Source organism: Triticum urartu, chromosome 2A (genome assembly GCF_056163025.1).
Source record: "Triticum urartu cultivar PI428250 chromosome 2A, HENAU_Tu73, whole genome shotgun sequence".
In the NCBI taxonomy this organism is placed as follows: domain Eukaryota; kingdom Viridiplantae; phylum Streptophyta; class Magnoliopsida; order Poales; family Poaceae; genus Triticum; species Triticum urartu.
The window spans coordinates 760646072-760674022 of record NC_141874.1 but is presented as its reverse complement, the minus strand read 5'-3'; the positions used below and the strand labels follow the sequence as shown (position 1 = coordinate 760674022).

The 27951-nt window shown below is 46.3% G+C and overlaps 1 pseudogene across 1 annotated transcript; it reads left to right on the top strand.

Moving 5' to 3' along the window:
- Positions 1-409: 409 nt before the first annotated feature.
- On the top strand, positions 410-27633 carry LOC125531459 (uncharacterized; annotated as a pseudogene). The gene is made up of 12 exons (XR_015615467.1): positions 410-1321; positions 4503-4519; positions 5200-5881; positions 19995-21075; positions 21190-21335; positions 21573-21714; positions 22052-22133; positions 25547-25595; positions 25976-26155; positions 26234-26381; positions 26494-26886; positions 26970-27633. The product of XR_015615467.1 is annotated as an uncharacterized LOC125531459 (transcript).
- Positions 27634-27951: the final 318 nt, after the last annotated feature.

The following is a 27951-nucleotide window of genomic DNA, read 5'->3' as shown; positions in this document are numbered from 1 at the left end:
TCTGAACCGAAAAGACATCTAGTAGTACTAGGTATGAACAAGTTGGAACTGTCATGGCAAGGGGTAGCCACATGCCCGCATATGGTTCAGGAGTCTACAGTAGGTATGAACAAGGTCTTCACGGCCATGTGAGTAGCTGTATGCCATGGCATGGAACGTGCGGCTCCTTGATTATCTCACAATTAATATATGTAGTACTGTACAAGTATATCAGCTTAATAAATTGCCGGCACGTGAAGTGCACTCGCCTTCTGCCTAGATCAGTGAGGCAGTGTCTTTTTCGACGTCGCGTAGCGGCATGGGTCCAGATCTGGTCAAATGCCTCGATGAAGTCACCATGTGTCCAGATCTGATCAACAAAATATCAATGCCTCCATCCAGTAAACAGGCAGCGCTTGCATATCTTCCTAGCTCCAGCAGCAGCTAAGCTATAGCCAATATCTATGCGCTCCCAAGCCAAGCTATCCGGCGACCAAGCAAGAGTTTCTCAAGCAGGTATAGAGAGAGCAATAGGACAGAGAGGAGAGAAAAAATTAGCTAGCAAGAGACGGTGAGAGTCCACCGCGAGATCGAGCATGGCCTTGGAGGTCGGCTCAGCGGTGCCGTCTCTTGATAAGCTGCTCAAGCATGACTGGGGCCTGGACAAGACTGTGAAGGACGAGCTGTGGAACCTGGAGGCCGAGCTGAGCAGCATGCACGATTTCCTTGATGATGTATCCAGCATGCATCCAGGCCAGCTCAAATTCAGTGTGATGCTCAAGGCGCGCCAGGTCAGGGAGTTGTCTCGTGCCATCGAGACACGGCTCCACTCGTTCATGGAGCGCATTGAGTCGATCAAGGACGCCTTTCTTCCTGCCATGAGCAAGTGGAAAATTAACCGTGAGATGGCGAGCTACATCAAAGAAACACTCATCAAGTTTATGGAGGTGCGTCAAGTATCCATGTATCCATGTAGTAGTTCCCTGCAAAGTACTACCCCATGGGACCCTCGTATGTTTGCCATGTCCACCAGGGTAAGCGAATCTAGCCTACTTGTTGGCATGGACGGTCCAGTTGCTGAGCTGACCAACAAGCTATCCAAGGGTGATCATGTCTCCATTGTCAGGATGGGGGGAATGGGCAAGACCACCCTTGCTCGAGCAGTTTATGACAAGATGAAAGGTGATTTTGATTGCGCAGCTTTTGTTCCCAACTGTCAGAGAGCTGATACGAAGAAGGTTCTGATGTACATCTTCGACGGACTTCACATGGAGATTTATGGTCACAAACCAGACCAACACCAGCTAATCAGCCAGCTGCGGAATTTTCTGGTGGGTAAGAGGTATGCATGGTTTCTATTCCCATATATCTATCCTTGCTAGCCGTATGAGTTGATGAGTGCCATCTACCATCTTAGTAAAGTGTAACATACTAAGAGTATATATAGTCTAATATATGATCGTTACAGGAATTAAATTCATAACTGCACATATGCCACGGATAAATAGTGAAATATAAACTAATTGCATACATCACATTGTCAACGATCATTAGGTGGGTTATTATTTATCTGATCATTCTAACATTCATTGTGTGGTTGCGCGGTTATAAATTGCTAATATGTGATTTAGATTATATGCCTTGCCCTATATATGGGACTCATTGCAAAATGTACCTTTAACTTTGTGATGACACCGATAATACCATGTTAACAACAAAAAGTATAGTGCGCAACTTAAAAACTCTAACATCAACATGATATAAACATTTTACAATGAAAAGAAAAAACTATAGATGAAAACAAAAAAACTATATAAAAAAACTACTCAGAAATAAATATAACAAAATAAATATAGCATAAAAGAAAAAATCGCTCAGAAATAAATAGAAGAAAAAATAAAGCAGAAAAGAAAAAAAAAATTATATTTGCTATTTTTCAATCGTTTACAAAATGACCGTGAAATTGAAAATCACTACAAAATGAACTCTGAAAATGTTGAATTTTGGCAAACTAGATGAAAAACTACTCACAAATAAATAGAAGAAAATAATATAATAGAAAATAAAAAACTATACAAAAAACTACGCAGAAGAAAAAATAGCAGAAAAGAAAAAAACTATAAAAAAATTGGGGCGCTGCCATGTGGGCCTGCTAGGCCACGGGCGTGCAATTACAGGCCTTAAAGGCCCAGCAGACTCACAGGGCAGCGCACAGAATTTAGGCCCACAAGCCTACTATATAGAGGAGTTCGAAGAGGTAGTCGCGGCTGGGTTTATAAACCAGTGCGGCTGCCCTTCGCCCGGTGAGGTGGGACTAAACTTTGGGGTGGCAGCGCGAGGCCTTTAGTACCGGTTGGTGACTCCAACCGGTACTAAAGACCACCCTTTAGTACCGGTTGGAGCCACCAACCGGTACTAAAGGCCTGCTCTTCCCGCCTCTTGCCCTGGCCAAAGTTGGCCTTTAGTACCGGTTGGAGCCGCCAACCGGTATTAAAGGCCTCTCCTATATATACAACACTTATGAAAATTCAGTTAGATCTCCCCACTTCTTTCGTCTCAACCTCTCGCGTGTCACTCCCGTCGTCGCCGCCCGTCGCCCGTCGTCGTCGTCGTCCCCACCGCCGCCCCGAACGCCGCGCGCCGCCGTCCGTCGTCGTCCCGCGCCGCGGTCCCGTATACATACGTATCTCGCTCTCCTCGCGTACCCGCCACGCCGCCGTCCGTCGTCTCGTCGCACCCGGCCGGCCCGTACGCCGGCGCCCCCGCTCGTACGTACGGGGCGGCGGCGTACGGGGCCGCACACACAAACATACCACACACATACACACACACACACACGTACACACATATATATATATACGTACACACACATACACACACACATTTTTTTACTTATTTTCTGTTTTTAAAAAAAGTTAATTAGATGATCGAATGTTAGATTAATGTCGAATGTTAGATGAATTAGCTAGATAGATAGAAAATTGTCGAACTAGAGATTTGAACTAGTTGAATAATTAATATAACTAGTTTATTTTTAGTAAGAAAATTGTCGAACTAGTTTATTTAGGTATATGAGATTTGAACTAGTTCAATAATTAATATAATTAGTTTATTTTTAGTAAGAAAAATTAGGTATTTGAGATTTGATGATCTAAGTAAAATATTATTGTTAATGTGTTTTTCTGTTTAATTATTTAATTTTTTATATATTTTGAGTTTATATAAATGTTAGATTAATGTCGAATGTTAGATGAATTAGATAGAAAAGTTAAATATATAGTAATGTCAATTGTTAGAGATGAATATAGTTAGATATATTAATGTCAAATGTTAGATGAATATATATTTGCCTAGATATTAATTAATGTTAGATAGTAATAGGTGTTTAATGTTTCACCTATATGAACATAGGAAATGTCATCTGATGACGAAAAAGATTTCATTATGTGCGAACACTGTGAAGACCAGCGCGGCCTGTGCGACAGAAATTTCCTTGTTGATGGTAGGCGCTTCAGCATCAAGCTGGATGAGACATTCGAAGTTGATACAGTAAGTCACTTTGGCAATTATTATTTGAATGCAAAACTTATGCTTCATTTGCTTTAACTTATAATTTTAAATTTTCACTATTCTACTAGTGCATCCCCTGCTATGCAAGAATTTTTGTCTTGGATAAGATATGTTTTAGTCCTATAGATGATATGGAGGTAAAGAGAGTTTATTTGAAGACAGAGCATGGGTATACTTTCAACGTCAAATTATATAATGGAGACACATACACCCATTTTGAATGCAAAACTTGGCAAGCACTATGCAAGGCTTATGCATTTGAGCCTGATATGGTTATCACCTTTGATATTCGTCCGGAAGATGATATTGAAGGTAATATAGACATCTGGGTCGATGTGCAAACGCCTCCAGTTCTACCATTATGTGAGTTTTTCTCAACCATGCATGCATATGTTTATGTCTTTGATACAGTTTATTCAAAAATAGTTGACAACTAATTTGTATTGTCAGCTTATTTCGGTTCAAGCAAACATGTACGGCGCTTGGTAGACAGGACCTACTACTGCCCCGGGGCTCAACTAAACTGCGAGGAGATAAGTCATTATGTTTCATGGCTTGAGGATCTTAATACTGTCAAGACAATTTTTTTCCTGAACTTAGAAATGTTAATACTCAAAACGTGCGACCAATGGTGATCGTATTGAACTACGGTCACATCTATAATCGAAAGATGGTAAAATTTTAACTATTTGTCCTTAATTAGTGCATCTTTTGCATACATTATTTTTGAAGCTAAACTTTCATTGCTAATTAGTATATTAATTACTATACGATGTTCTTCAACAGGGACTTCCGATGACAGTTGTGCCTCAGTGGATCGAGACTAAAGGTGACATGTCAATGGTTAGCTTACGACCAAGATATCCTACATTGCACATGAGTGCATTCAGGATTTCTGAAAGCGAAGAATGCTTAATAGTGAAAGATTGGAGCAAAATTGTTAACGATCGCAGAGAAGTACTAAGGGGCAGTAAGGAGAAGCGCAACCCAAGATTAGGAGATAGATTCATCTGCATGCTCCAGTATGATGAATCAGGAGAGCTATACATGTTCTATGCTATTCTACCTAAGAGGGAGCAGCAGGAGTAGCTAGTTCATGCTCTTAATTAGTACTTGTCATGTCCGTGTCCTGAACTTCGATGTTGGTGATGATTATGTTGAACTCGATGATATCTTTGCTTCTGTTACAAACTGAATGTTTCCTCTTTAAGCTAGCCAGTGTTGGTGATGATTAGATAGCTAGCGAGAATGACTATGATGATTAAATAGTGGTAATTAATTAGACGAGTACGATGATTTTTAGCTAGCTAGAGTTTATTTATTTATTAATATGCGATGATGATGATGATGATGACGACTACAACTCATTATAACGTAAAACAATCCTAAATTAAATTGATAACACAAATTTAAATGAAAAAAAAATAAAACAAAACTCACAAACATTTAGCACCGGTTGGTGTTACCAACCGGTACTAAAGGGCTCCCGGCCCCCGGAGCTGACTCGTGCCACGTGTTGCCCTTTAGCACCGGTTCGTGCTGAACCGGTACTAAAGGGGGGGGGGCTTTAGTGCCCACACTTTAGTGCCGGTTATGGAATCGGCACTAAAGGGCCTTACGAACCGGTGCTATTGCCTGGTTCTGCACTAGTGTATGTTAGCTATTATGCTATACCCTATAATATCAAGAGATGCTTTTTGTACCTAAGCCTGTTCCCACAAGACCAATGTATCGAGAAGAATATGTTGATATGGAGGTGGGTAGCAGAAAGCTTTGTTTCTGATGGGCTATTTGAAACTGGGGAGACCTATTTCAACGAGCTACTAGATAGGGGCATGATCCAGTGGGCGGTGAGACCTGGTGACGTAGGCCAAGGTGGTTGCCGGGTCCATAATTTGATGCTTGACCTCATCCACGACGTGTCAAGCAGCAAGAATTTCTCTACTGTGCTAGGCCTAGGCATGAAGCAGGAGAGCACATACCAAACCGGACCCACTCATAGATTAGCCATCCACGAGGGCCAAAACCTAAACACTAGCCTGGAAGTGGGGGAGGTGCTGTCATTCTATGCCAGCATGTGCCCCGGCACTAGCTTACCACCACTCCAAAGGTTTAAACGGCTCCGTGTAATAGATCTGGAGGCTTGTGATTTATCCGTCAGAGATTGCAAACTGAAGGACCTTGGTAAACTGAAAGTGCTGAAGTACGTTGGGCTTGTCGGCACACCCATAGCCAAGCTCCCAAGGGAAATAGGAGGCCTCGAGCTCCTACAGACGCTCGACGTGACGGCAACCGGCATCAGAGAGCTGCCACCGTTCGTCGGAGAGCTAAGGTGTCAACACCTCTACACCAAGGGCAATGACAGAAGGGGCCAGGAGCGAAGCGGGACCACCGACAGAGGGCGACGACCCCGTCAGCGCATCGACAGCGAGCACCAGTACTTAAGGCGCGTTTGTGTGTGAGTAGGTAGGCTGGATTATTGTAAACATAACTGGAGCTGCTCTCCACGGCATCCCCTTCCTCCTCCTTTCCCCACCTACTCTCCTGCCTTCTCCCTCAAACTCTTCCAGATCCGATCTGTGTAATCGAACTACGGCAAGGCCCGTTACAATCTGGTATCAGAGGTCCAGTACTCCATCGATCTGGAGACCGCCTACCCCAAACCCCGCTACCAGACGAAGCAAGCACAGCAGGCGGCGGCGATGGAAGAACAACTAGCGGCCCTCGCCAAGGCCGTCACGGAAGGGCGCATCGCCACTGAGGCGAGGTTGGATGCGATCCAGACCTCTCTGGAGTTGTGGCGCCCCGCCGTCTCCCACATCCAGAAGCAGGTGGATGATCTGCGCGGACAAGTTGGGCGCATCGCGCTCCACCACGCGCTGGTGGCGCCTCCGGATCCGATCCCGGAGAGCGACACGGTGGTGCGGCCGTCTTCGTCTACAAGCCCAGACGGCCCCGAGCACCACGGGCCAGGAGGCCACGGCGAGATCGACGACACCGGGGTCAGGCGTATGGCGTGGTCACCACCCATATACCGCCTCCGGTCAAGGGTACGTCCCTGACCAACAATCCATCCTCTGATTTGCATCTGGTTCTGCATCGGGGTGAATTAGATCTGCGCACAACACCCAACTCGCATTTCAATTGGTCGCTACCCAAGTTGGATTTCCCCAATTTTGACGGCGATAATCCCCAGTTTTGGAAAACCCGGTGTGAGAAATACTTCAGTGTGTATGGTATAGCATCAGAGTTGTGGGTGCGTGTCGCTACGCTCCACTTCACAGGGAACGCAGCGCGCTGGCTGCAGCTTCAAGAAGCACAGAGCGAGTCGATGTCATGGGAGGGGCTGTGTGCAGCTCTATGCGGCAAATTTGGCCGTGAGCAGTACCAGGCACACCTGCGTCAATTCAGAACTCTTCGTTAGACAGGCACTGTACAAGCGTACATGTCTCAGTTTGAGGAAGTCATGCACCATCTCTTAGCCCATAATCCAGCTTTTGATCCAGTCTTCTTTACCAGTCAGTTTTTGGAAGGACTAAAGCATGAAATCCGAGTAGGTGTACTGTTGCATCAACCCAAGGACTTGGACTCTGCGTTTTCTTTGGCTTCGATGCAGGAGGAGCTGATGAATGCCTTACCGCGGCGAGAGTACAGGCGGCAAGATGTGCCACAACCACGAGCAGCCCCAAGACCACTTCTGGCAATGGGAGCACCAGCGCCACGGAACCCACCACCGGGCGCACCGGTCGCGGCTGACGACAGACGCGGCATCGACGCCGCGAACGCTCCAGAGCGCGGCCGAGCTGGCGAGGACCAAGTGGCTGCACTGCGAAACTACAGGCGCGCACGCGGTCTCTGCTTCAAGTGTGGAGAACGATGGGGCCAAGGGTGTTGGGGAACGTTGCAGAAAACAAAAAATTTCCCACGGTTTCACCAAGATCCATCTATGAGTTCATCTAGCAACGAGTGATCGGATGCATCTACATACCTTTGTAGATCGCGAGCGGAAGCGTTCAAAGAACGGGGATGAGGTAGTCGTACACGACGTGATCCAAATCACCGGAGATCCTAGCGCCGAACGGACGGCACCTCCGCATTCAACACACGTACGGTCAGCGTAACGTCTCCTCCTTCTTGATCCAGCAAGGGGAGAGGAGAGGTTGAGGAAGATGGCTCCAGCAGCAGCACGACGGCGTGGTGGTGATGGAGCTGCAGTACTCCGGTAGGGCTTCGCTAAGCTCTATGGAGGAGGAGGAGGTGTTGGAGAGGGAGAGGGAGGCACCAAAGGCGTGGCTTGAGAGGCCCTCCTTCCCTCACTATATATAGGGAGCCAAGGGGGGGGGCGCCGGCCCTAGGAGATCTAATCTCCTAGGGGGGCGGCGGCCAAGGGAGGATTCCCTCCCCCCCAAGGCACCTAGGGGGTGCCTTCCCCTTGTGGGACTCTTCCCCTCTTGAACCCTAGGCACATGGGCCTCTTGGGGCTGGTGCCCTTGGACCATGTAGGCCAAGGCGCACCCCCTACAGCCCATGTGGCCCCCCGGGGCAGGTGGCCCCACCCGGTGGACCCCCGGGACCCTTCCGGTGGTCCCGGTACAATACCGGTGACCCCGAAACTTGTCCCGATGGCCGAAATAGCACTTCCTACATATAATTCTTTACCTTCGGACCATTCCGGAACTCCTCGTGACGTCCGGGATCTCATCCGGGACTCCGAACAACATTCGGGTTACTGCATATACATATCCCTACAACCCTAGCGTCACCGAACCTTAAGTGTGTAGACCCTACGGGTTCGGGAGACATGTAGGCATGACCGAGATGACTCTCCGGTCAATAACCAACAGCGGGATCTGGATACCCATGTTGGCTCCCACATGCTCCTCGATGATCTCATCGGATGAACCATGATGTCGAGGATTCAAGCAACCCCGTATTCAATTCCCTTTGTCAATCGGTATGTTACTTGCCCGAGATTCGATCGTCGGTATCCCAATACCTCGTTCAATCTCGTTACTGGCAAGTCACTTTACTCGTACCGTAATGCATGATCCCGTGACCAGACACTTGGTCACTTTGAGCTCATATTGATGATGCATTACCGAGTGGGCCCAGTGATACCTCTCCGTCATACGGAGTGACAAATCCCAGTCTTGATCCGTGTCAACCCAACAGACACTTTCGGAGATACCCGTAGTATACCTTTATAGTCATCCAGTTGCGTTGTGACGTTTGGTACACCCAAAGCACTCCTACGGTATTCGGGAGTTACACGATCTCATGGTCTAAGGAAAGGATACTTGACATTGGAAATAACTCTAGCAAACGAACTATACGATCTTATGCTATGTTTAGGATTGGGTCTTGTCCATCACATCATTCTCCTAATGATGTGATCTCGTTATCAATGACATCCAATGTCCATAGTCAGGAAACCATGACTATCTGTTGATCAACGAGCTAGTCAACTAGAGGCTTACTAGGGACATGTTGGTGTCTATTATTCACACATGTATTATGATTTCCGGATAACACAATTATAGCATGAATAAAGACAATTATCATGAACAAGGAAATATAATAATAATGCTTTTATTATTGCCTCTAGGGCATATTTCCAACAGTCTCCCACTTGCACTAGAGTCACTAATCTAGTTACATTGTGATGAATCGAACACCCATGGAATTCTGGTGTTGATCATGTTTTGCTCTAGGGAGAGGTTTAGTCAACGAATCTGCTATATTCAGGTCCGTATGTACTTTACAAATATCTATGTCTCCATCTTGAACATTTTCACGAATGGAGTTGAAGCGACGCTTGATGTGCCTTGTCTTCTTGTGAAACCTGGGCTCCTTGGCAAGTGCAATAGCTCCAGTGTTGTCACAGAAGAGTTTGATTGGCCCCGACGCATTGGGTATGACTCCTAGGTCGGTGATGAACTCCTTCACCCATATTGCTTCATGTGCTGCCTCCGAGGCTACCATGTACTCCGCTTCACATGTAGATCCCGCCACGACGCTCTGCTTGCAACTGCACCAGCTTACTGCCCCACCATTCAAACTATACACGTATCCGGTTTGTGACTTAGAGTCATCCAGATCTGTGTCGAAGCTAGCGTCGACGTAACCCTTTACAACGAGCTCTTTGTCACCTCCATAAACGAGAAACATTTCCTTAGTCCTTTTCAGGTACTTCAGGATATTCTTGACCGCTGTCCAGTGTTCCTTGCCGGGATTACTTTGGTACCTTCCTACCAAACTTACGGCAAGGTTTACATCAGGTCTGCTACACAGCATGGCATACATAATAGAACCTATGGCTGAGGCATAGGGGATGACACTCATCTCTTCTATATCTTCTGCCGTGGTCGGACATTGAGCTAAGCTCAATTTCACACCTTGTAACACAGGCAAGAACCCCTTCTTAGATTGATCCATATTGAACTTCTTCAATATCTTATCAAGGTATGTGCTTTGTGAAAGACCTATGAGACGTCTTGATCTATCTCTATAGATCTTGATGCCTAATATATAAGCAACTTCACCAAGGTCCTTCATTGAAAAACTTTTATTCAAGTAAGCCTTAATGCTGTCCAAGAGTTCTATATCATTTCCCATCAAAAGTATGCCATCTACATATAATATGAGAAATGCTACAGAGCTCCCACTCACTTTCTTGTAAACACAGGCTTCTCCATAAGTCTGCGTAAACCCAAACGCTTTGATCATCTCATCAAAGCAAATGTTCTAACTCCGAGATGCTTGCACCAGCCCATAAATCGAGCGTTGGAGCTTGCACACCTTGTCAGCATTCTTAGGATCGACAAAACCTTTCGGCTGCATCATATACAATTCTTCCTTAAGGAAACCATTAAGGAATGCTGTTTTGACGTCCATTTGCCATATCTCATAATCATATATAGTATGCGGCAACTGCTAACATAATTCGGACGGACTTCAGCTTCGCTGCTGGTGAGAAAGTCTCATCGTAGTCAACCCCTTGAACTTGTCGATAACCCTTAGCGACAAGCCGAGCTTTATGGATGGTCACATTACCATCCGCGTCTGTCTTCTTCTTAAAGATCCATTTATTTTCTATGGCTCGCCGCTCAACGGGCAAGTCAGTCAAAGTCCATACTTTGTTTTCATACATGGATCCTATCTCGGATTTCATGGCTTCTAGCCATTTGTCGGAATCCGGGCCCGCCATCGCTTCCTCATAGTTCGAAGGCTCACCGTTGTCTAACAACATGATTTCCAAGACAGGGTTGCCGTACCACTCTGGTGCGGAACGTGTCCTTGTGGACCTTCGAATTTCAGTAGGAGCTTGATCAGAAGTATCTTGATCATCATCATTAACTTCCTCTCTAGTCGGTGCAGGCACCTCAGGAACATTTTCTTGAGTTGCGCCATTTTCCGGTTCAAGAGGTAATACTTCATTAAGTTCTACTTTCCTCCCACTTACTTCTTTCGAGAGAAACTCTTTCTCTAGAAAGGATCCATTCTTGGCAACAAAGGTCTTGCCTTCGGATCTGAGGTAGAAGGTATACCCAATAGTTTCTTTAGGGTATCCTATGAAGACGCATTTTTCCGACTTGGGTTCGAGCTTTTCAGGTTGAAGTTTCTTGACATAAGCATCGCATCCCCAAACTTTTAGAAACGACAGCTTAGGTTTCTTCCCAAATCATAATTCATATGGTGTCGTCTCAACGGATTTCGACGGAGCCCTATTTAAAGTGAATGCGGCAGTCTCTAAAGCATAGCCCCAAAAAGATAGCGGTAAATCGGTAAGAGACATCATAGATCGCACCTTATCTAATAGAGTGCGATTACGACGTTCGGACACACCATTACGCTGAGGTGTTCCCGGCGGCGTGAGTTGTGAAACTATTCCACATTTTCTTAAGTGTGTGCCAAATTCGTGACTCAAGTATTCTCCTCCACGATCTGATCGTAGGAACTTGATTTTCCTGTCACGTTGATTCTCAACCTCACTCTGAAATTCCTTGAACTTTTCAAAGGTTTCAGACTTGTGTTTCATCAAGTAGACATACCCATATCTACTTAAGTCATCAGTGAGGTTGAGAACATAACGATAGCCACCGCGAGCCTCAACACTCATTGGACCGCACACATCAGTATGTATGATTTCCAATAAGTTGGTTGCTCGCTCCATTGTTCCTGAGAACGGAGTCTTGGTCATTTTACCCATGAGGCATGGTTCGCACGTGTCAAATGATTCGTAATCAAGAGACTCTAAAAGTCCATCAGCATGGAGCTTCTTCATGCGTTTGACACCTATGTGACCAAGGCGGCAGTGCCACAAGTATGTGGGACTATCATTATCAATCTTACATCTTTTGGTACTCACACTATGAACATGTGTAGCATTACGCTCGAGATTCATTAAGAATAAACCATTCACCATTGGAGCATGACCATAAAACATATCTCTCATATAAATAGAACAACCATTATTCTCGGATTTAGATGAGTAGACATCTCGAATTAAACGAGATCCCGATACAATGTTCATGCTCAAAGCTGGCACTAAATAACAATTATTGAGGTTTAAAACTAATCCCGTAGGTAAATGTAGAGGTAGCGTGCCGACGGCGATCACATCGACCTTGGAACCATTTCCGACGCGCATCGTCACCTCGTCCTTCGCCAGTCTCCGCTTATTCCGCAGCTCCTGCTTTGAGTTACAAATGTGAGCAACTGCACCGGTATCAAATACCCAAGAGCTACTACGAGTACTGGTAAGGTACATCAATTACATGTATATCACATATACCTTTTGTTTTGCCGGCCTTCTTGTCCGCTAAGTATTTGGGGCAATTCCGCTTCCAGTGACCACTTCTCTTGCAATAAAAGCACCTAGTCTCGGGCTTGGGTCCATTCTTTGGCTTCTTCCCGGCAGCTTGCTTGCCAGGCGCGGCAACTTCCTTGCCGTCCTTCTTGAAGTTCTTTTTACCCTTGCCCTTCTTGAACTTAGTGGTTTTATTCACCATCAACACTTGATGTTCCTTCTTGACTTCTACCTCTGCTGATTTCAGCATAGCAAATACTTCAGGAATGGTCTTTTCCATCCCCTGCATATTGAAGTTCATCACAAAGCTCTTGTAGCTTGGTGGAAGTGACTGGAGGATTCTGTCAATGACCGCGTCATCCGGGAGATTAACTCGCAGCTGAGTCAAGCGGTTATGTAACCCAGACATAGTGAGTATGTGCTCACTGACAGAACTATTTTCCTCCATCTTACAGCTGAAGAATTTGTCGGAGACTTCATATCTCTCGACCCGGGCATGAGCTTGGAAAACCATTTTCAGCTCTTCGAACATCTCATATGCTCCGTGTCTCTCAAAACGCTTTTGGAGCCCCGCCTCTAAGCTGTAAAGCATGCCGCACTGAACGAGGGAGTAGTCATCGGTACGTGCCTGCCAAGCGTTCATAACGTCTTGTTCTGCAGGGAGAACAGGTGCGTCACCCAGCGGTGCTTGTAGGACATAATCTTTCTTGGCAGCTATGAGGATGATCCTCAGGTTCCGGACCCAGTCCGTGTAGTTGCTGCCATCGTCTTTTAGCTTGGTTTTCTCTAGGAACGCGTTGAAGTTGAGGACTACATTGGCCATTTGATCTACAAGACATATTGTAAATATTTTAGACTAAGTTCATGATAATTAAGTTCATCTAATCAAATTATTCAATGAACTCCCACTTAGATAGACATCCCTCTTCTAGTCATCTAAGTATAACATGATCCGAGTCAACTAGGCCGTGTCTGATCATCACGTGAGACGGACCAGTCAACATCGGTGAACATCTTCATGTTGATCGTATCTTCTATACGACTCATGCTCGGCCTTTCGGTCTTCTGTGTCCCGAGGCCATGTCTGTACATGCTAGGCTCGTCAAGTCAACCTAAGTGTTTGCATGTGTAAATCTGTCTTACACCCGTTGTATGTGAACGTTAGAATCTATCACACCCGATCATCACGTGGTGCTTCGAAACAACGAACTGTCGCAGCGGTGCACAGTTAGGGGGAACACTTTCTTGAAATTATTATGAGGGATCATCTTATTTACTACCATCGTTCTAAGTAAACAAGATGCAAAACATGATAAACATCACATGCAATCAAATAATAATTGTGACATGATATGGCCAATATCACATAGCTCCTTTGATCTCCATCTTGGGGCTCCATGATCATCTTGTCACCGGCTTGACACCATGATCTCCATCATCATGATCTCCATCATCGTGTCTCCATGAAGTTGCTCGCCAACTATTACTTCTACTACTATGGCTAACGCATTTAGCAATAAAGTAAAGTAATTTACATGGCGTTTCTCAATGACACGCAGGTCATACAAAAATAAAGACAACTCCTATGGCTCCTGCCGGTTGTCATACTCATCGACATGCAAGTCGTGATTCCTATTACAATAGCATGAACATCTCATACATCACATATATATTGTTCATCATTCATCACAACTTTGGCCATATCATATCACAAAGCACTTGCTGCAAAAACAAGTTAGACGTCCTCTAATTGTTGTTGCAAGTTTTACGTGGCTGAAATAGAGTTCTAGCAAGAACGTTTTCTTACCTACGTGAAAGCCACAACGTGATTTGTCAACTTCTATTTACCCTTCATAAGGACCCTTTTCATCGAATCCGCTCCAACTAAAGTAGGAGAGACAGACACCCGCCAGCCACCTTATGCAACTAGTGCATGTTAGTCGGTGGAACCGGTCTCACGTAAGCGTACGTGTAAGGTTGGTCCGGGCCGCTTCATCCCACAATACCGTTGAAGCAAGATAAGACTAGTAGCGGCAAGAAAGTTGACAAAATCTACGCCCACAACAAATTGTGTTCTACTCGCGCAAGAAGAACTACGCATAGATCTAGCTCATGATGCCACTGTTGGGGAACGTTGCAGAAAACAAAAAATTTCCTACGGTTTCACCAAGATCCATCTATGAGTTCATCTAGCAACGAGTGATCGGATGCATCTACATACCTTTGTAGATCGCGAGCGGAAGCGTTCAAAGAACGGGGATGAGGTAGTCGTACACGACGTGATCCAAATCACCGGAGATCCTAGCGCCGAACGGACGGCACCTCCGCGTTCAACACACGTACGGTCAGCGTAACGTCTCCTCCTTCTTGATCCAGCAAGGGGAGAGGAGAGGTTGAGGAAGATGGCTCCAGCAGCAGCACGACGGCATGGTGGTGATGGAGCTGCAGTACTCCGGCAGGGCTTCGCTAAGCTCTATGGAGGAGGAGGAGGTGTTGGAGAGGGAGAGGGAGGCACCAAAGGCGTGGCTTGAGAGGCCCTCCTTCCCTCACTATATATAGGGAGCCAAGGGGGGGGCGCCGGCCCTAGGAGATCCAATCTCCTAGGGGGGCGGCGGCCAAGGGAGGATTCCCTCCCCCCCAAGGCACCTAGGGGGTGCCTTCCCCTTGTGGGACTCTTCCCCTCTTGAACCCTAGGCACATGGGCCTCTTGGGGCTGGTGCCCTTGGCCCATGTAGGCCAAGGCGCACCCCCTACAGCCCATGTGGCCCCCCGGGGCAGGTGGCCCCACCCGGTGGACCCCCGGGACCCTTCCGGTGGTCCCGGTACAATACCGGTGACCCCGAAACTTGTCCCGATGGCCGAAATAGCACTTCCTATATATAATTCTTTACCTCCGGACCATTCCGGAACTCCTCGTGACGTCCGAGATCTCATCCGGGACTCCGAACAACATTCGGGTTACTGCATATACATATCCCTACAACCCTAGCGTCACCGAACCTTAAGTGTGTAGACCCTACGGGTTCGGGAGACATGTAGACATGAGCGAGACGACTCTCCGGTCAATAACCAACAGCGGGATCTGGATACCCATGTTGGCTCCCACATGCTCCTCGATGATCTCATCGGATGAACCACGATGTCGAGGATTCAAGCAACCCCGTATTCAATTCCCTTTGTCAATCGGTATGTTACTTGCCCGAGATTCGATCGTCGGTATCCCAATACCTCGTTCAATCTCGTTACCGGCAAGTCACTTTACTCGTACCGTAATGCATGATCCCGTGACCAGACACTTGGTTACTTTGAGCTCATATTGATGATGCATTACCGAGTGGGCCCAGTGATACCTCTCCGTCATACGGAGTGACAAATCCCAGTCTTGATCCGTGTCAACCCAACAGACACTTTCGGAGATACCCGTAGTATACCTTTATAGTCACCCAGTTACGTTGTGACGTTTGGTACACCCAAAGCACTCCTACGGTATCCGGGAGTTACACGATCTCATGGTCTAAGGAAAGGATACTTGACATTGGAAATAACTCTAGCAAACGAACTATACGATCTTATGCTATGTTTAGGATTGGGTCTTGTCCACCACATCATTCTCCTAATGATGTGATCTCGTTATCAATGACATCCAATGTCCATAGTCAGGAAACCATGACTATCTGCTGATCAACGAGCTAGTCAACTAGAGGCTTACTAGGGACATGTTGGTGTCTATTATTCACACATGTATTATGATTTCCGGATAACACAATTATGGCATGAATAAAGACAATTATCATGAACAAGGAAATATAATAATAATGCTTTTATTATTGCCTCTAGGGCATATTTCCAACAAAGGGCACCAATGCGTCGCCACGGTGCAACTCCACATCGTGGAAAAGTTACTCGAGTTACTACAAGCAGAAGATCTGAACCAGCCAGAGGAAGAACAAGAAGGGGAGGTGCTGATGTCAATTTCCAAGGTTGCAACCACGGGGCAGACGACGCCGCACACAGTGCGCCTGGTTGGTACAGTTGCAGGCAAAGAAATGTTGATACTGGTTGATTCTGGGAGCTCACACAGCTTCGTCAGCGAAAGCATAGCAGAGGTTCTGGAAGAGCAAGTTCAGCCAATTGCCACCACATCAGTGAAGATAGCAGATGGTGGAACACTCCAGTGCAAAGGAATGATACCAAACTGTTCATGGTCAACACAGGGACACACATTTCAAACAGATCTGAGGGTGCTATCTCTGGGATGCTACGATATGATAGCCGACATGGACTGGCTGCAGCAATGTGGACCCATGTGGGTTGACTGGGAGCGCAAAACACAGCAGTTCCAGCACGCGGACGAATGGATCTTGCTGACAGGGGTTCAATCCAAGGTGACAGCCGTGCCACAAGTTTCTGCACAGCAACTGGTGGAGTGTGAGGACCAAAATGCTATAGCCCACATTGTAGTTTTGTGCAGCGTATCCTCAACAGCACAAGACGCACAAGAACTCCCAGAAATTACTGCACTGCTAGAAGAATTCCAAGGAGTATTTGCAGAGCCCAAGACGCTGCCAAAGCACCGGAGTTGGGACCATCGGATTCCGTTGTTACCAGGTGCAAAACCAGTCAACATTCGGCCATACAGATATACACCAGAGCAGAAAAATGAGATAGAAGCACAGATCAAAGAGATGTTACAATAAGGACTGATCATACCCAGTGTGAGCCCGTTCTCGTCCCCAGTACTGCTCGTGAAGAAGAAAGACCAAACATGGCGATTCTGTGTGGACTTCAGACATCTGAATGTGATCACTGTCAAAGGGAACCGCGCGTTGCCAATTATAGACGAACTGCTCGATGAATTGGCAGGCTCCAAGTGGTTCTCCAAGATGGACCTGAGAGCAGGATACCATCAGATTAGGCTTGTCGAAGAAGACGAAGAGAAAACAGCCTTCAGGACTCATCTGGGGCATTTTCAGTTTCGCGTGATGCCGTATGGATTGACCTTTGCACCGAACACATTTCAAACTGTCGTGACCAATGTGCTGGGACCATTGATGCGCAAAGGAGTCCTCGCCTTCATGGACGACATCCTAGTGCACACGGCCACATATCAAGAACACCTGCAGCTACTACGGCAAGTACTACAACGTCTTCAAGAGAACGAACTGGTGGCGAAAAGGTCCAAATGCTCATTCGCGCAACAACACATCAGCTACTTGGGGCACCACATTAGCGACAAAGGCGCGCCGACACTCTCAGAACACATTCAGACAGTGAAGGAGTGGGAACAGCCAACAACAGTCAAACAGCTCAGAAGTTTCTTGGGGTTAGCAGGGTATTACCGCAAGTTTGTGCGCAACTTTGGCGTTATTAGCAGACCATTGAATGATCTACTCAAGAAAAACACACTGTTCGTGTGGACACCTACAGCCCAGGATGCATTTCAAGCCCTGAAGCAAGCTCTGATCTCAGCCCCAGTTCTAGCACTACCAGACTTTTCGAAGCCGTTCGTAGTCGAGACCGACGCAAGTGGAACTGGAATTGGAGCGGTGCTCATGCAAGGGGGACACCCAGTGGCATACCTCAGCAGAAGCCTAGCCCCCAGGAACCTGGGCCTATCAGCGTACGAGAAAGAATGCCTCGCACTACTATTGGCAGTGGATCACTGGCGGCCATACTTACAGCACTCGGAGTTCATTATCCGCACAGATCAGAAAAGTCTCTTGAACCTCATAGACCAGCGCTTCAACACACCAATACAGCAAAGAGCATTCACCAAGTTGGTGGGGCTCCAATTTAGGATCCAGTACAAAGCAGGAACAACGAACAGAGCAGCAGATGCGCTATCGCGGAAGGAACCAAGTGAGCAGCAGGAGCTTGCAGCAATTGCAGTGGCTCGACCAGCATGGCTAGAGACAATCGTGGCCAGCTACCAGCAGGATGATGGTATGCGGCAGCTCATGGCAAGATTGGCGCTGGACCCGCAAAGTGAGAAAGATTTCGCCCTACAGGATGGGATGATCAAGTACCAAGGGCGCATCTGGATTGGAACTGCACCAGAAATCCAGAAGAACCTAATCGCAGCACTTCATGACAGCGCAGCAGGGGGGCATTCCGGGTTTCACGCCACATATAATCGAGTACGCAGACTGTTTGCGTGGAAAGGGATCAAAGACATGATCAAACAGTTTGTTCGGCAGTGTGATATATGTCAGAAAGCCAAGACCGAAAGGATCTCACCGGCTGGACTACTACAGCCATTACCAATTCCAAAACGGCCGTGGGCAGTGATTTCTCTGGACTTCATCGAAGGGCTTCCGAAGTCTGGGGGGTACGACGTGATTCTGGTCATCGTAGACAAGTTCTCGAAGTATGGGCACTTCCTGCCCATGAAACATCCATACACAACACTGTCAGTAGCCATGGCATTCGTGCACAACATCTTCAAACTCCACGGGATGCCTTTGGCGATCATATCAGATCGGGACAGAGTTTTCACCAGCAATCTGTGGCAAGAAATGTTCAAGCTAGCGCAAACACAACTGAGAATGAGCTCGTCTTATCACCCGCAAACGGACGGTCAAACGGAAAGGGTGAACCAATGCCTGGAGACATACCTTCGCTGCTCAGTGCACGCATGCCCCAGGAATTGGTTCAAGTGGCTCTTTCTAGCGGAGTACTGGTACAATACCAACTTCCATTCAGCTCTGGGGAGAACACCATACGAAGTCGTGTACGGAACACTGCCAAGAGAATTTGGAGTAGCTCAAGTAGACTCCACCACAGTGCCTGATCTAGCAGCCTGGTTGCAGGAACGGGAGGTGATGCGCGAACTGCTGCAACAACAACTCAAACAGGCGCAAGACCGCATGAAAAAGCAGGCGGACAAACACAGGACTGATCGAGAGTTCCAGGTCGGCGACGCAGTATACTTGCGCCTACAGCCTTACATCCAGACCACAGTCGCTCAACGACCCTTTCAGAAATTGGCGTTCCGATACTTTGGACCATATCCAGTGGTGGCTCGCGTGGGAAAAGTGGCATACAAGCTTCAGCTGCCGGACGGGAGCAAGATACACCCGGTCGTGCACGTCTCACAGCTCAAGAAAGCGATCGGGCAGAATATTCAGGTAGAACATGAGTTACCCCCTGATCCTGAAATCCTTCGTTTAGAGCAGGTACCAGCAGCAGTGTTGAAGGAGCGCATCGTCAAGACCGCGCAAGGCGATGCAAGACGTGTGCTCGTACGCTGGACCCAACTGCCGATATCCATGGCCACCTGGGAAGAACCAAGCTCACTCCAGCATCTGTTTCCTTCGTCGCTGGCTTGGGGACAAGCCAGTTTCCAAGAAGGGGAGAATGTCAACACCTCTACACCAAGGGCAATGACAGAAGGGGCCGGGAGCGAAGCGGGACCACCGACAGAGGGCGACGACCCCGTCAGCGCATCGACAGCGAGCACCAGTACTTAAGGCGCGTGTGTGTGAGTAGGTAGGCTGGATTACTGTAAACATAACTGGAGCTGCTCTCCACGGCATCCCCTTCCTCCTCCTTTCCCCACCTACTCTCCTGCCTTCTCCCTCAAGCTCTTCCAGATCCGATCTGTGTAATCGAACTCCGGCAAGGCCCGTTACATAAGGAAGCTGAGGTGCCTGCGTGCTGGCAAGGGCACGACGATGACGGACCGGATAGGGGGCCTGATGTACCTGGAAGAGCTGTGGCTGCACTCAACGGACAAGTCCCCGGACTTCGCCGCCGAGCTGCGGAAGCTGAGAGAGATGCGGGTACTTGTAATCCACTTCGATGAGATGGACGAGGGCATGCAGAAGGTGCTGGTGGCGTCCCTGCATAAACTGAAGAAGCTCCAGGTCCTGCAGGTCTGTTGTGACGCAGAGGAGAAGGTCCGTCTCGGCAGCTGGGAAGGCAGTGTGCCCTCCCCGCTCCTCCACCAGCTGCTGCTCCTTGGGATCATCTTACCCAGGCTGATGCCATGGATCCACCACTCGCGTGTCCCGAAACTCTCCAAACTGCTGCTGCAGGTGGAGGTCCTCAAGACGCATGACCTGGAGATCCTCGGGCAGATGCCGTTGCTCTGCTCTCTCTGCCTACACAGTGAGGACAATGGCCTGTCGTACACCGCACGCAGGGACGAGTTCAAGGTGTTGGAACACGTCAACACCAACATAGAGCTGATTTGTGGAGCCGGAGCACTTCCAAGCATCCAGGAGCTGGAGGTTGGCACCTCGTCCAGGCCGGAGACGGACGTTGGCCTGCGGCGGAACATGCCCCTGCTCGAGAAGGCCACTTACCACCTTGACTGCAGGGGCTGCGGCCCCGAGGAGGTGCACAAGGCAGAGAAAGCGCTGAGGCGGGCGAGCCGACGCCATCCCAACAAGCCAGTCCTCACGATAAAGAGATGGAACGACGAGTTATGTTCCTCTTTATTTCAGGTAATCAAACACCGGTAGATAATGATTTTGAATCAACTATACTCGTGCAGCAACTCAACTGTCGACCTTCAGTTGATTAATCAGGAGTACCATATATAGTTCTTTCTCTAGCTAGCAATCATTTGCATATATACTTGAGCTGATTGTTTTTAATCACGCATGCAGGGAACGAGCTGTAGTGATTCTGAATGCGAAAGCCAAGTCTCTACCGACAGCATGTCAGCTTGTCTCAACGACCAGTTTACAAACAATGCAGAGTCAGCACCTCAGGTAAGTGTATCATTTAACAACTCTGCAAGCATGCACCATGCATCTGTAGTGTTTGATCAAGGCGTCGTTATCTTAACTTGTCCTTGTCCATGTATGTATTATATACACACTCAGGTCGACACCGACGACAGTGTACTCCCCTTGCTTAACAGCCCGGACGGAGCCGCTCTTTTGTCGGAGGAAGTGGCCAAGTTAACAATCGGTCCTTTTCTCTCCGGTGGCTATTGCTACATCACCCAAGCTGGCTACCTAGATGGCAGGTTCTGATGCTACAACTCATCTCACTCCATCCAGATTTTATGGCTGTTATTTCATCATCATGCTGCGCACTATGCGTACTATTCAGAATGCACCTAGCTGGGCATTGGATCGACTGACCCTCAATATATTGGTTAGGAGTAATTGATTATTTTTTTGCGGAGTAATATATTGGTTAACTATCAGTAATTTATATGTCCTAAAACGGCCGTGCATATGGGTTTAATTTGTACCTGCAGAGACACTGCGGCTGGGGAAAGGTTACACAGTGCTGAAGCCATGGAACCAACCAGTCTAAAGATTGAATTATTAAGAAAGATCACAAAGAATTTCGCCGAGGAGAGAGTACTTGGTAAAGGTGCATATGGAAAAGTTTACAGTGTAAGATTCTGGAAATTTCATTTGTGGTTTTCACTTTCAATGAGATTTCGTTGAATTTTTAAAATTTCAGTCATATCAGTAGATACGGAAATAATAGCCCTTTGATCAAAATATTTTAGCTGTTACAGTATTACACAGAAATTTAAAATGATTCCAATTTTTTGAAGTGTTGATTGTCAGTTAAATTCTAGTGAAATTTTTGGTCCTTTGACCAAAATATTTCTGAAGCCGAAATTCAAAACCATAGTTTTGACATTTAACCAACAAAACAAGTTTGATATCTAGATTTTCTGCTTGTTATGATCGATGCCGTATGCTGATAATACATCTTGAGTAGGGTGTGTGTGACGACGGACAAGTCGTTGCTGTGAAGCTGCTCTATAATTTAAAGCAAACTGTTGATGATGAACAATTCATACGTGAGTTTAAAAACCTTATGATGCTAAAGCATCCGAACATCGTAAGGTTAGTTGGATACTGCTATGAAACACAACGCCAACATGCAGACTATGAAGGAACTATTGTTTTTGGTGAAACAACAAACAAAGCACTTTGCTTCGAGCAGGGCCGTCTTCAGAAATTTGGGGGCCCGGGACGAAAAAAAATTTTAGAGGAAAAGGGCTCAAAGCCCCGTTTCCAATTGGATTACCAAAAGAAACCAGACCAAGTTCACGTACGGTTACAAGAACGTGGGGGAAAATACAGCACACGCGCTGCCCCAGCAAAACACCAGCTTGCGCCCATAGTGCACAGAACACTGATGAAATGAAAGATAAAAGGAGTACAGTCTACCAAGGGGCAACAAGCTAAAACAGAAGACTCATTTTATATCGCAGACCCACTTGAACACTTCCTCAGCCCTAGCCAGGGTCCGGCCATAGTAGGAGGGGTGGGGACCTTGCCATCTGTTCCAGTTTCCGCACCATACTCAGCACTTTGGTTTTGACAGGATCTGAGCAACGTACCGCCCAGCTGTCTAAGGTAGCAGCTATCTTCCTCCACAACACCTGCATCCCAGACCAGGGAGTATAATTGAAGCACATATCATTATGTTGTTTCCATAGAGCCCACAAGACAGCGGAGTGCAATAAACATTCAGCCGGGTAATTTTTATTAAGGGACCACCATTCCAGCATGTCATTCATCGACATCCTGGGATGATTATTGTAAAAGTCCCCAATCACTCTCCAGAGCTCCATTGAGACCACACAGTTGAAAAATAAATGTTCTATAGATTCAGGATCATTGCAGAAAAGACAGGACGCATTATCTACTGTTTGTCTTTTCTGCAGATTATCCCTAGTCAATAGCTTGTTATTAGCCATAAGCCAAAGGAAAATATGAATGCGGAGCGGGACTTTGATATTCCAAATAGATATACTGTTCCCGGGGGAGACTCCTCTAAAGTTTATAATGTTGTAGAAGGACTTGACAGTGTAAACACCTTTAGTGTCAAAGTCCCAGCGAACAGTGTCTCTCTTGTCCATCAGGACAGTATTTTTGACATCATTACATAGAGCATTCCACTCATCTACCATATCACGAGAAAAACATCTTCTGAAAGTGATTTTCAGATTGGTACCATCCCAGGCCTCACAAACAGTGATGTTCTGACCATTGGCAATCTTATATAGATTCCAATATTTCGTGGCTAGGGTGGTATGCCCTATCCAACGATCTCTCCAAAACCTGGTGTTTTTGCCATCCCCTATTATCCAGGAATATCCTATGTTTGCAGCTTTGGCCGCCCATAGAATACCTTTCCAAAAAGGGGAAGCACCAAGGCTAGAACAAGCAAAGATATTAGGGTTAAGGGTGTTGTACTTGGCATCAATGATTTGTTTCCAAATCTTGCCCTGATCTACAAAATATCTCTTTACCCAGGAGGTTAATAAGCATAAGTTCATATCTGCAATATTAGGGACACCAAGGCCCCCATGTTGTTGTTTTTGAGCCACACACCCCCAGGAAGCTAGGTGATATTTGTGGTGGCCCTCATAGTTATCCCAAAAACAATGAGCCAGTTGGGAATTAATCAACTTAATGGCCCACTTAGGAAATTTGAAGATACCCATCAGGTAGCTAGGTATAGTGGCCAAGCAAGTTTTCACTAATGTGAGTCTCTTGCCAGAAGACAGAAGTCTGCCCCTCCACCCAGCACCTTTCTTAATGATCTTATCCACAGTAGGCTGAAGTTCACATTTCTTCAACTTTCTGTGGTGGAGAGGGGCTCCTAAATATTTAATGGGAAAATCACTAATTCTACAGCCCAGGATTTGAGCAAATATGTTTGCCTCCTCCATATCAACATTGATGGGAACTAGTTCACATTTATGAAAGTTAATGCGCATCCCAGATATTTGCTCTAAGCAGGATAACAACCATTTAAGGTTCTTAGCTTGGGCAGCGTTATTACTCAGGAAAAGTAAAGTGTCATCCGCATATTGCATGCTAATAACACCAGCTGGATTGGAGCTAGGGAACAATCCTTCTAGGATGTTATTATTAGCAGCTTTAGCAAGAATCCTGGTAAAGACATCAGCTACTAGATTGAACAAAAGGGGGGAATAAGGATCCCCCTGTCTGACTCCTTTACCAGTTAAAAAGAAATCACTGTTAGTATTATTTATATTGACCCCAACAGAGCCTTTATTAAGTAGAGAAGAGACTTTCTTCATCCACCTAGGGCCCCGGGACGAAAATCAAAATAGGGCCCTATTTTTTAAAACCATATAACTGAAGAACTAATGCAAGTAAAGCATACTATCACTTAATTATTTAACTTCAAATATATCTTATTTGTTACAATATTTAGGAAATATATCAAATACTAACGGTAAAATAGTAAAGATTGTACTAAGGGAATACACTTATAAACTGACCTCATTTTCTACCAAGAAGCAGCATTCTTCTAGTATTTCTTGATATGAAATCTTCGATCAAATCTTCATAATTAATCTTCTCCAAGACATCAATTTCAATTGCTATTGTTGCCAATCCATTCAGTCTTTATCAAGAGCGTCATTTTGTGTTCGAGCATCTTTCTTCCTTCGCTTTGAAGCACCAGAATCATACCTCCTTCCCGGATGCATGATTCTTTCTGTTTAATAAGATAAACATAATCTGAATCAACTCAAACTCTGAGAATTATAGCTATAAGAAATAGAAAAGGACTTCAACAAGATGTAAGATTTTGAATTTTTCATTTAACAAAAAAGTAGCCTACTGCCTACTGCCTACACTAGCAAAATAAAGTAGGGTTTGAACGCTTTGTCTACAAGAACCAGGGCCTGAGAAGAACTTACCCTGCCAAGGGAAGGGATGATGTGCGCTGGGGCGTGGCCGGTCGGCTGCCGCGTAGCACGTACACGGCGTCGCCCTGCCTGCTTGATGCCTCTGTGGCTCTGCCGCCGTCGACCAGGCACTCAGCCGCCATCGAGCCCTGCTGCCCTTTCGACTGCGTGCGATCGAATCGGGACGGGAGTTACGGAAGCAAAACGGCTGCAGGAGCTTCGTGCCTGGGATCGCTAGAATGGGCTGCCTGAGATTGCGTTTTTGGCTGGGCCATTTTTTTCACATATTATGTATACATATCACTTGCTGGACCTGGGGCCCCCAAAATTTTGGGGCCCTGTGCCGTCGGCCAATTTGGCCTTCCTCATCAACGGGCCTGGCTTCGAGTATATGCCCAAGGGGAGCCTTCATAAGCATCTGTCCGGTAATGAGTCTGATCCACTTCAATTATACTATGTACACACTTATTAAGGATGTGAAAAAAATACCATCTATATCTGGATTCCATTGACAACCTCTTTGTATAATAATTTTGCAGATGAATGCAATGGACTTGATTGGCAATCACGTTACAGAATTATCAAAGGGGCTTGTTGTTAGAATAAATCCGAGGCGCTCCGTCGATCTACCGAGAATCAAGCAATCACGCAAGCACGACAACGAGATTTGTTAACGAGGTTCACCGATAAGGCTACATCCCCGGGGCATGACTACGGGCGCTCCTCCCCATGACACCGTCACAATACCGCACCCCGGCCGCCCGGACGCCGGCACACGTCGCCAGCTCCCCCGCGTGCCCGTGCTATTATGTTGGCATAGGTTACATCGTGTGTCTACCCTCGCTATATATGAGAGGCCTAGGATACAAATGTCCTATTAGGACACAACTCCTACCCTGTCTACACACGGTCCAAAACCAAGTCCAACTGTAACCTACCTTGTACAATAATATTCGACACAATTCTAACACTTGTGAAGGTTTAAGATACCTTCATGAAGGATTCAGAAAACCATTTTATCATCTGGACCTAAAACCAGACAATATACTTCTAGATGAAAACATGTCCCCAAAACTTGCGGATTTTGGTTTGTCCAAGTTCTACGGCGAAGAACAAACCAGGATGACACAAAGTCCTATTGGAACTATGTAAGTAAATGCCTCCCGCGAATGAAATCATTTCTGACGAATAACTTCTCTCTGTAATATTTATCTTGCCATATGCAGTGGATACATGCCGCCAGAATACTTATTTGGAAGAAAGGTCTCAAAGAAGTTTGACATATTTAGCCTGGGTGTTGTGATGACAAAGATAATTGCAGGGCCTAGCGGCCATTACACACATGATGAAATGCAACAAGAGTTTCTTCATCAAGTAAGAATGATATCTCATTGATTTTTAAATAAGATATGTTTATTTTGAACAATATTATGATATGTTCCACATTTGTATGTTGTAATTATAGCTTTACATTTGGATTACAAAGGTACATGAAAACTGGAGAAAAAGGTTGCAGACTCTATGGAGTTCTCCTGCGCAACTAGAGGCACAATGCCAACAAGTGATAAGATGCACTGAGATTGCACTGAGCTGCACGGATATGGATCCGCACAGAACGCCAAGTATAGTGAATATCATTGATGAACTGAACAAGACTGAAAAATGTATTGAAAAGGTTACTAATCATGAACTAGATCCATCACCAACACTTGCTTCCACTTCAAACGTTGTTCAACCTGCAGCATCACCTCCACCTTCAACGCCATCTCCAGCACCATCTGCCATTGCCTCCTTCTCCGACGTTATGATGCTAGACCGTGATGACATTGACATAACTTCAGAAGCCAAAGATCAATTCCCAGAGAATTCCAAAGCCGAGGTATGTAATTAATAATCCTTGTTGCCATCACAATCAACTTATTATTGAAGAAACTAAGTGTTTCCTGTCATTTTGGCCAAAAGGATACATTTTCAGAAATGGTCACAAAGGTAGCAAGTGAAGGAGAGGAGGAGGACCTAGCAGTGGAATCATTTGCAAGGGTTCAAGAGATGTTTGGCAATATCGACTAAATGGCTTGGCTCAGAAGGGAATACTGCAGTCCAGTTCATAAAAGCCGAGATCAAGGTCCAAGAGGCATCCTTCGACCAAGTTGTGAAGAAGAGGCATGGAGGTCTGTCCACACTGGTCTCCTGGTGGGTGGACGACACGAACGGGCAGGGAGACGGCGCCACTGGGTACGCCATAAGCCAAGCAGCCAACATGAGCGGGACCCTGTGGCCACTCCATTGCTCCTATCATGTATCATCAAAGAGCAACTCTCCATGACTACATAGGTCCCTCACCCTGGAACCAGCAAGAGGATGCAAATCTTGTTGGCAGAATTTTTGGACATGTCGATCTGTATTTGTGTGTTTGGGCAACAATGTGCTTATGTGGCATGGCCTGTGGCCTTAATTGATGTCCTAATTCTAGAAGAAAGTTTTCATTAATTACCACCAGCATCTGTATCACCGTGTGCTGCCCCTAGTAGACCACTGCCCCGTTCTCACTCCCCGACCTACTAGCCGACGAAGGTAGCCACGCTCCCCTTAGGGCATCTCCAATGGTTGTAAGATAGTTGTTGATAGAATTTGCCACATAAGATTTGTGATGATGTGTCATACAATAAATGAGGAAAGAGGGGAAGGTTGTATGTACATGAACCAACACCCCTTGCACAAGCTTCAATGTAGAATGAGAGAGCACCCTATTTATTATCTCACATTCTATTGAGCAAACTAGATACAACCCATTCGAGTTGTTGTATGTTAAGACTAGCCATAATGGGTAGTAACATAGAGTAGTAACATGCCCATGTTACTATTCTATGTTACTACCTCTATAGTGGGGAGTAACATATGTGTGGTAACATGCAACACTTCATTTATTAGGTAATAGACTTAT